The sequence below is a fragment of the Protopterus annectens genome, chromosome 1.part2 (genome assembly GCF_019279795.1).
Source record: "Protopterus annectens isolate FY-2018-M chromosome 1.part2, PAN1.0, whole genome shotgun sequence".
NCBI lineage: Eukaryota > Metazoa > Chordata > Ceratodontiformes > Protopteridae > Protopterus > Protopterus annectens.
Window position 1 is genome coordinate 491,971,813 of NC_056727.1, and position 13,273 is coordinate 491,985,085.

General features: G+C 37.3%; 1 long non-coding RNA gene across 2 annotated transcripts in view; it reads left to right on the plus strand.

Annotated features, from left to right (window-relative positions):
* The window catches only part of LOC122789745, a 2,129,853-nt gene that overhangs the window by 1,694,920 nt on the left and 421,660 nt on the right, over positions 1-13,273 (plus strand). The window lies entirely within an intron of this gene.

Here is a 13,273-nt window from a genome sequence, read left to right on the forward strand (position 1 = left end):
TCACTGAATTGTTAACAGTCAAAAGTTGACCAGATGAGTCGTAGCCAAATAGCTGACTCTTGGGAGAAAGAAGCTTCAGTAACTAAATTGAGGATTATTTAACTTTGCTTTTTTTCTTTTTAACTGATTCTCCTACTACACTTGGCACATTATTTACAGGCTTTCGCTGAAGTATATATGTTTTAGTTTGAATTTGATAGAAAACTTTCAGAAAAGTGCTTCATTTTAACTTTTATATTTTGCTTGAAAAAAAGTTACCGAAACAAATCTGCATACTTAGCAGCAGATATTAGGAAGAAAGCTCTGAAGAACAGAATTGTTGAACAGATGCATCTTTCAGAAGTTTATCTTTCTGAAATACAGATCTCCTACCTTCTCAGTACTATGACAGTGTTTTATTAATCGTTGTACCTTACCAAATGTGGGTGCCATCTGGCCAAATAGGGGAGTGGCCTGCCTTTGAGAATTTAGTGGCAAAAATCATGTTATTTTCACAGTTTTCTGTTTGCGGTATATTTTTCTCAGATAGCCTTACATGTCTTCATTCAAAAACCACCCAGCTGAATGTTGCATCCTTTCCTGTGAGAACTAAAAAGTTGGATGTGAAAATTGACCTTGGCACAGTTATATTCCCTTGATAAAATGACAAGCAAAGTAAAAAAAAAAAAAAAAAGTTGGATATGAAAACAAGTTAGTACAGTAGCATCCCTTTGATGGAATGATATGCATTGTAAACATTGACTTCTGTGGGAAACTTGTCTCAAGCAGTTTCCTCTTCTTAAATTTGTAGAAAGCCCTCAAAGTCTTCATTGGCAAGCATGTGAACCATAACAGAAGAAAGAGAGGGGATAGATTACTCCTGCAACCGTGACTCACTTATTTCTTTAATTATTACTAAATCTTATGATAGTGTAAAAAGAAGCATCATACATTTATTTTCCTTGGTTTATTCATGTAGTTAGTTAAAGTGAAGATTGCTGCAGTTGGTATGTATCCTGAGGACTTACAGGGAGCTACCATAAATGAAGCCCTGTACCTTATGATAAATTCTAGTATGTACTAAAAGATTCAAGATCCTTGGGTAAGTTCTCTGTTGTTTATATGCATATTTAGCGTTGTCATTTAAAAGTACTTTAAATGTTATGTTTGCTTCCTTTTACGTGTAATCATATGGAGAGTGGCGAGATGCATTTTATTAAGTCTTTTCAGGATGCATATAGAAGTACAAGTTTTAATTTAAATGCCATTGGAACTCTTCATTTTTCTTGTTTGGGACTTTAAAATTGACCAGTTGAAGTATACTCCATTCTGAATGTCCTCTGAATTTCTGAATAATAGTTTTATCCTGAACTAGGCTTTGGTGAAAGACATGCTCTGGTTATTTATTGCTGTCAGTAGGACCAGTCTCTTTGTTAAAGTAATAAATGCCCATTAATATCTGTTAATTTATGGAGACTATTGTTTTTTTGCAAATCGGTGTAGACTGGCACTGACATAACAAAGGTGCATTTAAGAATATAAACTTAAAAAGTATAGAATAAGCACTTTCTCTGGAATTGTCATTTTTTTTCTTAAATGGAATGATGCATGTACTCACAGCAGATAAAAAGAGATTATAATTAGCACTGTCTGAAAGCAAAATGAAAAAACAAGGCATTAGCCTAGGTGAATCAACAAAGTCAGCAAAGTGTAAATGAAATAGAGTGTTAATAAATAAAATTAATAAAATATTGATTAATGAAAATCTTTCATTCTATTCTAATGAATTTTAATGAAAGTGGTATGTAAACTTATGAAAGCATGTGCACACACACACACACACACACACACACACACACACACACACACACACACACTCTCTCTCTCTGAATGTGAGTCTGTATCCATGAAGACCTCCCAACGTTTGCATTTTGTTAGTGAACAATGCAAGAGCTACTTAACTGCAGACAGAGCACCCAGTGTGAAGAAGGCTACGCAGTTCAGAACGTTTTCTGCCAATGTGTGGAGCTCAGTGCTCATTCCTACATTCTTGGCAGGATTTGGCTCTCATTATGGATTGAGTTATGATGTCACAAATCACCACAAACCAGTAATATAATCATTTATGTCACTGTGCTACCATAGTTCAAGGCCTACAGCACTTTCTTATAGGGAGATAGCTGCAACTTGGACAGTTGAACAACTACACAACAGCAGTGCTGCTGAAGCAGAGAGTTATAGAAATAGTGTTTTTTAACTTTTAGATGTCCACCTAGTGGCCAGGGATAACTTTACAAATGTTTATATACAGGCCCGTCTATTGATTCTGTAGAACAGACTGAGCAGAGTTCTGTGCATGTTCATCTGTGTTGAGCTAGCTATATGCATGAGGGGATTAATGACTGTAAAATTATTGTTCTTAAAATATTTTGTAATATATTGGAGCTTTTCTCTCTGGGCCTTTGCTGAAAATGGGCGCCTACCCTGTCAGACATTCCTGCTAATCGAATTTAAATAAATAATTACCTTGCAGCTGGAGTAACTTTACACTGAGAGTAGAAGACACATTTCCCTGTCATGGCCATCAGGCGTAATGCCCATTGGTAGACATCTGTAGCTGCTATTAGCTGGCTGTGATGCTTCATAAAATTGCCATCAGACTGCATTAGCAGTGCTGTTTATGCATTCCTGATCATTTGCTTACCTTTTGCATAACTAAGGCAAACCGTATGTGTTGTTTGAGATGATGGATCCATCTCTGATGTGCTGTTTGTTGCAAGACATGTTTCAGCCATTTCTGTGTGGCTTTGTGAGTACTAACCTTGCACAAAGTATATCTTACCTGTGAATCTCATGCACCTTCAGCCATGCAAAGTCACTTGCCAAACTCGCATATGGAACATAAACAAAGCAAACAAGATTGTTTAAAAAATTACAGCATGTATTCTCCCTGCTTCCTCAGACCATAAACTTAGAACAAACAATACTTCCAAAGATTTTAAAACCAAGCATAACCAATAGGAAAACAGAATAATACACCTGACTTAAATATAGAACTAATAAAATCAGTGAAATGGTCTTTTTTTTAAGCAAAGCAAACTTTATTGTCATTCAACCATTCCGAATACAGCTGAATGAAATTATTCCTCCAAGCTCATGTACAAATAACATAACAGCAGAACACTGCAAATGTTATACACTACATGCAACAGTACACAACAATTGACACAACAGTGAAAAGAGCCAACCAAAGATCAGAAGCAGTAACACAAGCGATACATCTGCCGCCATCTCCATGCATCTCCAGCAGCATTAAATAAACAATCCTTTCATCTGACCATCCTCTCGTCACAATAATTGTCCAACCGCCGCTATCTGCAGGCTCGACCATCCCTAACATCGTCCAAAGGTCTTCCTTCCAACCTCCTCCAGCCACCTCTACCTGCAGCTGCAGGCCCGAATGGCCACAGGAACCACCTAGTCCTTCCTTTCTGCCGACCCTTACATTCCACCATACAGACAGTCTCCTTCTCCTTTTCCATCACTATAACCCCCCCCCCTCCACAGCATTCAAGGAGTCCATACCAAACCAAAGCGAAATTTCGTTTCCCACACTCCACTCAGCATAGGTCACCATTGCAGGCCCAACTTCCACCGCTCCACGTTATTTCATACAAAAAACAAATTATAACAGGCACTAATACTCATTACGACACCACCGTTTCCACCGTGATGTCCACTCACTTAGCAACAAAAGCATACTCAGCACATAAAATTACACGGTACAACGTGAAAACAAAAAGTGCACATTGGGAGCTGGAGAGGCCCCTGCCATACGAGGCACCGCCATCTTGCCGGAATTTAATGTAAGACCCAGTTTCAGAGAGACATGCTCATTCAGATCAGGGCTACAATTAGCCCTAAAGTCTATCCAACATAATTCACTGTATTCAGTCCTGTTAAACAAATCTCCTTCCCTAATGTTATCATTAAGCAATTCTAAAACCAAAAACCTAAATGAGTGTTCACCACTCTTTGAAAGTATTGTTTGTTCTGAGTTTATGGTCTGAGGAAGCTAGGAGACTGCAAAAGCACTTACCAAATGTTATTGCTTTATTGTTTTTATATTAATAAAAGCTGTTTCGGCTAAGTTGGACATCTATTTTATTTCTTGTTCTGCTTTTGGATTTTGTCCTTAGTCCACTGTTCAACTTATTGTGATTAAAAAAAAAAAAAAAAAGAAAGCCATTTAACAAAATTTGTAAACATAACCATGAGTAATATGCTGGGCATAATTCTTACACATCTCATTAAACACATTATAAAATGTGTGCACCATAACATAGCTATATCCTAGCACTACACCAAATCATGGAACATTGTTAAATATATTTGAAGAAAAGGCCATTTTGCTAAAACTGCTGACTGCTAATGGGTACCCCATAGACTTTTAGTCTTGTTGATGACGATGTATTTTTGATGCACATACGACCAGCAAGCTGTTATGCAGTTGGCATTTTTTAACACATTTACACAATATATTAAGTAGAAAGATGAAATGTTTGTTACTGGATTATCATGATGACAGTGTATGAGGGGTAATAGTTAATGTACAAACTGTCAGCATTGTATGAGTCACAAGTAATATGCACAGATAGAAAGCTTGACCATGGAGTTGCATTCAGAACAAGGGAATTAAGCTGTTGCTTTTACATGGGGAAGGCAAGAGCCTCTGCCTCCACTAGCCTGTTATTAGTCCCATTCTGAGGTTTCACAGCCTTGAGAAGGAAAGGATAGCTGGTTTCTGCAATGCTAAATGTTTATTTTCCCCCAGAGTTATGTGACATGGAAGTGATGATGTTAAATTGAAGTGTGCATTGGGGGCATAGCCTTCAAGTGGGTGGTGGAGGGGGGCTTGACCCTCTTACTTAACAATTTGTTTCTGGTTCAATATTTGTATGCAGGGACAAAGTACAAATTGTGCAGTTGTTATTTTTAGTCAGGCTAACAGCAGTAAAATACATCTTTCAGTTTGCTATTTTCCGATGTGCTTTTTAGGCAAGTTGTCTTTGGCCAAGTGCATGGTAACAGTCAAGCCACTGATAGTGAGTTACTGCAAAACTGTCTTACCAGTAACTGTTTTATTTTTTATTTTTATTGTAGTACATTAAAGCATAATGTAAATCAAGATTTGCTTGCCGTACTGTATCCTACATAGGTGATGTTTTCCTTGATATGTGGCTTTCTTTAGCTTTGCTTGTTGGTCAAGCATAACACTTGCTTGGATACATGTTTTATTCACTTGTGTGTGTGTTGAATAGTAGAAAAATGTGTACATATTCCAGGTAGATGTCTTTTTAACTAATCATGGGATTGGGGGGAGGTAATCCCTTTATTATGTATAAAAAGTATGCCAGAAGTATACTGTTAGAGCTGCAGATGTTACAGTTCAAAATAAGCCAGAAACATTTGAAAGCTGTTTTGGTTTGACAGACTACAGAAAGGATATTTAAGAAATTAGTGTGTCTAAAAGTTTAAACTGCTAACTTGTGCAGTATTTGTTGTAATCCGTCTGTTTCTTTGTTGAGGATATGTGAAAGGCTATACCTCTGGGAATGTAGCCTTCAAATGTTTTCTTTGTCTAAAACATATTGCTGGATTAAGAGATTTTGCAGCTTAGTTTTTGTCGTATTTAATTGATTGCTGCTTTAACCTTCTGAAACTAATGTTGTATCTTATCGTCTCATACTAGTATTGTACACTTGATAAATTCAGCGGTTCATGGTGCATTGTCACAAATATATATTAGTCACTGTCTAAACTCATGTTGTATAACTACTGTATATATCGTTATATGGACAGGTAGCTGCCATTGAGTTTGAGTCTCAGAATGGAAAAGAAGTGCATATGTGAGTTTTCTGAGTTTTATTAATCTTAGAAATCATAAGTAATACCACATTTGCAGACGCACAGCTGTTCTACAGATCTTGAGATCTTGCAGGCATCCTTGTCATTTAATAGTGTGACTGTTTTCACTTGAGCAATATGTCTTCTTTGCATGTACAGAAAATGCTTCATTTTAAAAGGGTTCTTGCATTGTGTAATTATAATTAAAACATGCTTTATTAATGAGAAACAAATAATCATAGTATTTATGCATCTGCCAAAAATGTTTCTGCATCCATAGTTTTCTTTATAGAGTATTTTTTCCTTTCCCAGTACGTATTTATAAGCTCCATTTTTTTTCTTTTCCATTTCTGCAGTGTACCTCCCCCTCTGTAAACAGTTAATGCCTGTGAGTACTTATCTGCTGTTTTCCATTTGGAACATGTTTTTATCGCAGTGATGCTATGCATTATCTCAGTTTGTTGGCTACTGTCAAAAAGTGATCCTGGCAGACAGGAGTTTTAAAGTTACTTGGGGCATTTACAATTCAGTCATTATTTACACAGTTATCAATAAATTCTGTCTGAAATGTGACTGCAGTTGACATTCATTCATAATGCACATGCCACTGTATAAAATACATTGCAGGCAAAAAAAAAAAAAAGCCTTTCTTTCTTGTTACACAATATCAGAGGTGTTAATGGACTATATATTTTTGTATTAAAATGTATGTTTTTTTAGACAGGCCAGCAGTAATGTAAATTAAAAAATAGCAAATGTGCATCTTATTTTTTTCCCTTTTGAAAAACCTTACAGTTTATCCAGTAGGTAAAGAAAATTCCAAAAGTGAACCAAGGTGCCTGCTGCCGTAGTCTATATTATGTATAACTTGAGTAAGTCAGAACAATCAGAAAACTATACTGACTTTTTTTTTTAATTGAGAGCTTACAGACTTAATAACAGGATGTAAATGTTTTAAGTGTTTGTTGTTTACAGTAAGACAGCATAACTACAGCATTTTACACTTGCATAAAACTAGTAATCAAGTATTGTGTACTGCTGTCCTGACCGGAAGTTCTCTACATATGTTTAGTATCAATGAATTATAACACTTGTGTATGGATATAAATTTTATAGCAGCACAGGAAAACACAACCTCGGTGATTTCTGGAAAATGGAATCTTATCATCTCAGCCACTATCAGTCCTATCAGCCCTACTCTAGAAGGGAGATAAAGGAGTACACGTGTGTACAGACACACACACACACACACACACACACACACACACACACACACACACACACACACACACACACACACACACACACTTGCATTTGTTTGGTATGATTGCCAGAAGAAAGAAAGCAACAGTTAATGAGTATCATTCCTGTCAAAATCCATGGTTCCTGCTTCCATTTCAACGTACTCTGTGCACATTACATGAATTTATGTGACACTTATGCAGGAGATCGTGGATGCTGAGACTTTACCGCTAACTCTGAGGATGTTTTTCACTCTTTTTTGGCAACTGACTCAGGCCTGCTACATACTGATACTTAACAGACAGCCTGGAATCTTGGGTGCCCAGCTTATTTGGTCTGAGCAGTACAGTTTCCATTAGTATGGTCTGAGCAGTACAGTTTCCATTACTGTGGTCTGAGTATTATGCCTTGGGCTACTGCACATGCTGTTTTAATTTACAACTCCTTGCGTTTACATTGGTCTCGTTTATTATTTCATTGGTTTAAAGTTTGCAGCTGTCTTTGCATGCCATGTGCAGTTTCATTGTCGCCAAACACTATCATAGACTAACTGAAGTATGTTGTCTTACACTGTCCCTTAAATGGGTCTGTTGTACCCTTTCTTTTCACCTAACTTCTCAAAATAAAAAATAGTTGGAAACAAGCACACTTTCTTATTCAGGATACAGTAATTTCAGACGTGTTTATTAGACAGGTGGTAAAGCACAGCATTATTTCATATTTATTGATAAAGTGCCATGTTTCCTTTTATAAATTTTAAAGAATTTGAATGGAATAGTCATACTATGGTAGCTCTGTTTACTCAATTAGTTGATTACCAGAAAACCAATACAGAGAAGAGCTTTATTCAGAAGGGTATGAATATGGAAGTACAGTTATGCATCTCCAGAAAGTATTTCCTGTTCTGGGGCTGAAGTACATTTCTACTTTTCCCATACTTCGTATGGAACAGCTAATGCCATATAGTTCATGTGGATATATAACACATTGCTATCATAAAATAATAGTTTTAAGTATCATTATAAAAATAAAAGGCCATATTTTTATAGTATCAAATGTCATCATAAGAGAACATTTCTGGATTACAAACTCCATCTATCCATCCAAACCTCTTTTTCTTTTCTGATTTTTGCACATAGTTATGGTGTCACTTCAACGATGCCAGTCATTTAGAGCCAATGTTAAACACTGTCAAATGATTACAACTGATTCCCGCACAATACATTTTCCCTGCATTTGGCCATTTTTAGATGTGAATGATGGGCTGTCATCTCAAAAATGCATCAGCCATCTGAAAGCTGAGTTCTAGAATGCAAACAGTGGGTATGGGATTGCCATACCAAAAGTCACCAATAGCTGTCCGGCATGTTTACTAAGCTGTATACTGCACTACAACAATTAACTCAAATAAGATGGCCATAAGAAGGAATGTTCCTGTAGCTCTCTCAGCCTCTTAGCACAAAAAATCTGGACAGAGCCTAAAGTAACGGGGGGGGGGGGGGGGGACAAAGCCCCAAAAATAGGGACAAATTTTAAATATTGCTCTTATAAACTTACAAAGTTGCTAGAATAAAAGGTATTGTGTTACCATGCATTTTCCAAAGAACATGAAGTCTGAAACTCAAACGACTGTCATTTAGCAAATTTAGTCCTCATTGATTTGCCACAAAAGCGGCGGTGGTGCAGCAGTGGCGTTGTTGCCTCACAGCAAGAGGTTCTCCTGTTCGATTCCCGGCTGGAGTGCCTTCTGTGTGAAGTCTGCATGTCCTCCCCGCGGTCGAGTGGCATTTGAAAGACATGCGTGAATGGGCATGCCTTCGTTGAAGGTTGGGCGTTGGGCTGGCAACTCGGCATCATAAAAATCTACTGCCAATCATTAGCGGACCGGAGTTTTGCTGCGGCGACCCCTAACTGGGAAAAGCCGAGAAGACAAACAATTGATTTGCCACAAAAATCCAGAAAATCACAAATTTTATGACAAACAGACCACAAAATACGAGGCGAGGAAATGGACATTCTGTGAAAATGTACCAGATTAAGGTGTGAAAAGTTCTCCATAATTTGATGACTACATTGCAGGTACACAAAGCAAATACTTTAGTGGCTGGTGTTGAAGTACATCATTACCATTCCCTTACAACAAACGTGTTTGTTGTTTTGTTTAAAGTTATTAACTGGGTTGGGGAGCACTAATAGGAAATGGCCAGTTACAGTCTCAAGCCAGGAAAGCATTAATGGTTAGGAGTAACACAGATGTAGTGCAAGAGATAAAACATGTATAACTTATACAGTTGTTGAGAATATACAGGAATTATATATAGTAACAGAGATTAACCATATGAATATGCAGTTTCTATGCTCATGGATAAAGGTGAACAGGTTTATAAAACATTCATTGCATCCGTTACATACATTTATAGACTAATAAAGCAATAACCGACGATGTGGTGTGGTATATTGAAGATTTACCCATGGTTGGTGTGGTTTAATCACAAGGTCGAAGCCCGAGTGATTAAAAAGCCAGCCATAGGTAAATTTCAGTATACAACAACCACAGAGTCGGTTATTGCTATTATACAATAAGATTATTTAAGAAAAAATACTTACTTTTCTTAAATAATGTCTTTGTATAACGGCGCATTACTGTTCTTCCACTGGTTGTGGTATACTGCTTCCTTGTTTTGATGTGCTGAGCATGCATATGGGACTTGCGTCCCATGCATACTCAGTACATCAATGTTTGAAACGGAAGCAACAGAGAAAAGAAAGTCTCCATTGCTCCGTTGTTTTCTTTTTTAATTTGTTTAAAAAATATATTTTGTGGACTTTATACCAACGTAAAAAAAGTCTGGGGTCTGGGCGACCGGACCTTTTTTCCGTTGGTATATTGTGGGATTTACAATGGGCACACTGGCCAATCAGCATGCACTTTTGGAATATTAATGGGGGGGTCATTGTATAATGTCTTTTAACAGATGGTTATGTAAATGAGTGAGATTGTTTGCAATACAGACCTAGTGTTTGAAGTACTTTAGTATGACAAGAGTTTTAGGGGTTAACACAGAGGAAATAGGGAAGTAGTCAGTAAATGGCTACCTTTTGTGATTTGAGACAGTATGCTGACTTTCACCATTTTTCAAGAGGAGCATTTTCAGCCGTGAATGGAGTTTGGGGTAAGAGGATGTGTTTTTAAATGAGGTTGGTACAGTGTCCCAGATGTTGATACCTGGTACAGAGCACCAGTGATTTGTGCATTGTAGTTTAGTTTGGGGGGGTGTGTTGTAATGAGAGTGTAGAGTGGGCATTGTTTCTTTGGTTGTAGGTTGGGAAGTCTCATATCAGTGGAAAGAAAGTTTGGTTTTGTAGCAGTTTGAACACTTGTTATCCAAGAAGGAGATCTGCTGTTTGTTTGGGATGTGAAAAGGGGTTCTGCCCTTTATTTGATGGGAAGCCTTTTTTTTTTTTTTTTTTTTTTTTTTTACTGTGTCTACGGTGGTGTTTTTCTTTTGCTGAGTGTGCGATGAACCTGTATATTTCACTAGTGAGTGGTTGAATGAAAGGGTGATTTTGTTTTGAAGCATAAGCCATTAGAAGCATGCTGTATTCTAGCTGTACCATAAAATGTCTTTTCTATTGTGATTTTGGAGTCTTAAGGGGGAGATTTTGTCAACTCTGAACGTAGTGGGTTTATTTTATTTCTTGTGTTATCTAAGTGTAGAGAGGAACTGAAATAAGAATTTAGCGAGAGTCCCAGGTATTTAAATATGTTAGCATGTTCAATTGTAGAATCAATATGGTCAGTGACTTATTGTGCAGAGTTTAGCTTTGCTTAGTTTTTGTTTTGTGAAGAGTATATTATTGTTTTGGATACATTCAGTACAAGTTTATTGTTATCGATTTAATAAGTCAGGTGCAGGAAGTCTGATTGAAGTTGTTGTAAAGGTGAGCACACTTTATTTGAGTGGTACAATTCCATGTCATCAGAATAAAGTAAGAGTGGGAAGAAGACAGGAAGATACAGAGGCAGTTTCTTGATACATATGGAGAAAAAGTGTGGGGTAGGAATGGTCCCTTGTGGAACATCTTGCTTCAGAATGACTAGTAGAGAGAGAGAGTGAAGAAATAAGTGTAAAATGGATGTGTCAATTTGGCAGACACCTTTGAAACCAAGATAGGGCATCTTTGCAAATGCTTATATCAAGCAGATGGTGTACAAGTAGATTGTGGTATACTCGACTGAATGCCTTTATTAGGACAACATAGACAGCACCTGTGAGCTGTACTTTGTCCATCGCCAGTAGGATGTCACCAATTAGGGTGCATGGGGCTTTTTAGATGCTCCAGCCAGACCAAAATCCATGTTGTTTGTTAGAGAGGAGGTTATAATCCTCTCTCTCTCTCTCTCTATATATATATATATATATATATATATTTATTTAGTTATTTATTATGGTAGTTGGATGCGAATAATTTTGTTAAGTGTGGGAGGGGTAAAGTTTGGCTGGTGATGTGAGAGTTTGATGGCACAGGGTGTTTTGGGGTTGGGTTTATAAAGCAAGTTTCATATGTCTGCCATGATGTTTTGTGTTAAGCATATGTTGAGAATATGTTGAAGCGTTATGATGTAATCCCTACATTAGTGGATGGACCCCATCTGGATGTCATCTGATCCTGGAGGATAATCAAATTTAATTATTCGAGAACTGGCACCATGTCTTGTATTTTAATATGCTTGATGTAAAATTGAGGAATGTGGAGGAGGGGTCTCGAAGTTGAATGTTTGCTTGTTGTGATAGGATGGGCTGTGTGTTAGTTGCTGAATTCTGATAGGAAGTCTGAGGGGGAGAATGTGTGTGATGTTTTATGAGATGGCATTTTATTTCTACCCGTGAGACTATTTACCTCCTTTTCAGAACTGCTTGGGTGTGTTCATTAAGGGTTTTGTGCTGATTTCATTAGCGGGGTTTGATGTCTCCTAATGGCTTGCTTTGAGAGGTTTCCGAATGGACAGATGTTTTTCTTGTATCTGTATTTGGGTTGATTCTCCACGAATGCCATGCTTCAACTCTTCATTTTAGTAAAGATTTCAGTTTATTGGTTTATTGTTTTAGATTTTATGCATTCAAATAAGGTGTATTGTAGGTTTCTCTGGATGTTGGTAAATAATTTTGTTGTGTAGTTGGCTTTAGTTAAATTTAAAATGTTAGCCCAGTCTTTTGTGCTGTGATATTTCAGTCTGATATGGCTGTACAAGAGATCAGTTGTGGTGGTATATTTTGGTAGGTGGAATATAGCTGAATGTTGATGGGCCAATGGTACCTGATAGATGGTGGGTAGATAGTTATATCAGAGACTAGTGAAGTGTTGTCAGTGATTATGAGGTCGGGGGGGGGGGGGGGTCATTCATTTTTTAGATTTGGATGTGTGGGTTGCTGTAAAATACTCCGTATCAAGAGGTTATATATGTTTGTTTTGATGGATGTAGTATTTTGTAAGATGGTGTTGATTTTGTCTATGAATGATGGGGGTGGTAGATAGGCTAAAGCCACTGGTAGTAGTTTATTTTGTTGGCATGCTGACTAGCAGTCAGGTTGGCAGGGTCTGTATGCTAGGGTTAGCCTAAGCTAGAAGTTAGACCTTGAATTGAAATTTGAAAACAAAAATAAAAAAGGAAGGAGGGTTCCTCTTTCATTTCAAAATCCTGGTCTGGAATCTAAATGGTAAACTAAATTGGAAAATAAGTGTTGTTTGGGGGGAAGATCTGTTTTTAATCCATGATTCTGCAATTGTTGTATCTGAGCTGTGTTGGGTGATGAGGGCATTGACTTGTGAAGTTGAGAAAGCTTGAGTCCAGCTTGTGTTGCAGGATCTTGGTTGTTTCTTCATTTCAGGGTCAGAATTCAAGAGTATTACTGCAGTGTTTACAATTTGTCCATTTATAAGGTCAGGGTAAATCAGATTACAGTATGTTGTCAGGAAAAAGTTCTAGATGACGTTTGGCTGGATGTCTGTTGCACAGAATTTTAATAATATGTGGTTACCGATTAGAAATGTCAGTTTGTGTGGGCAACATGCAGAAAAGAGTACAGCAGAGTCTTTCAGGCTGCCCTTGTAACTTGTCGTATCTGTAGTAATGTAAAGCTGT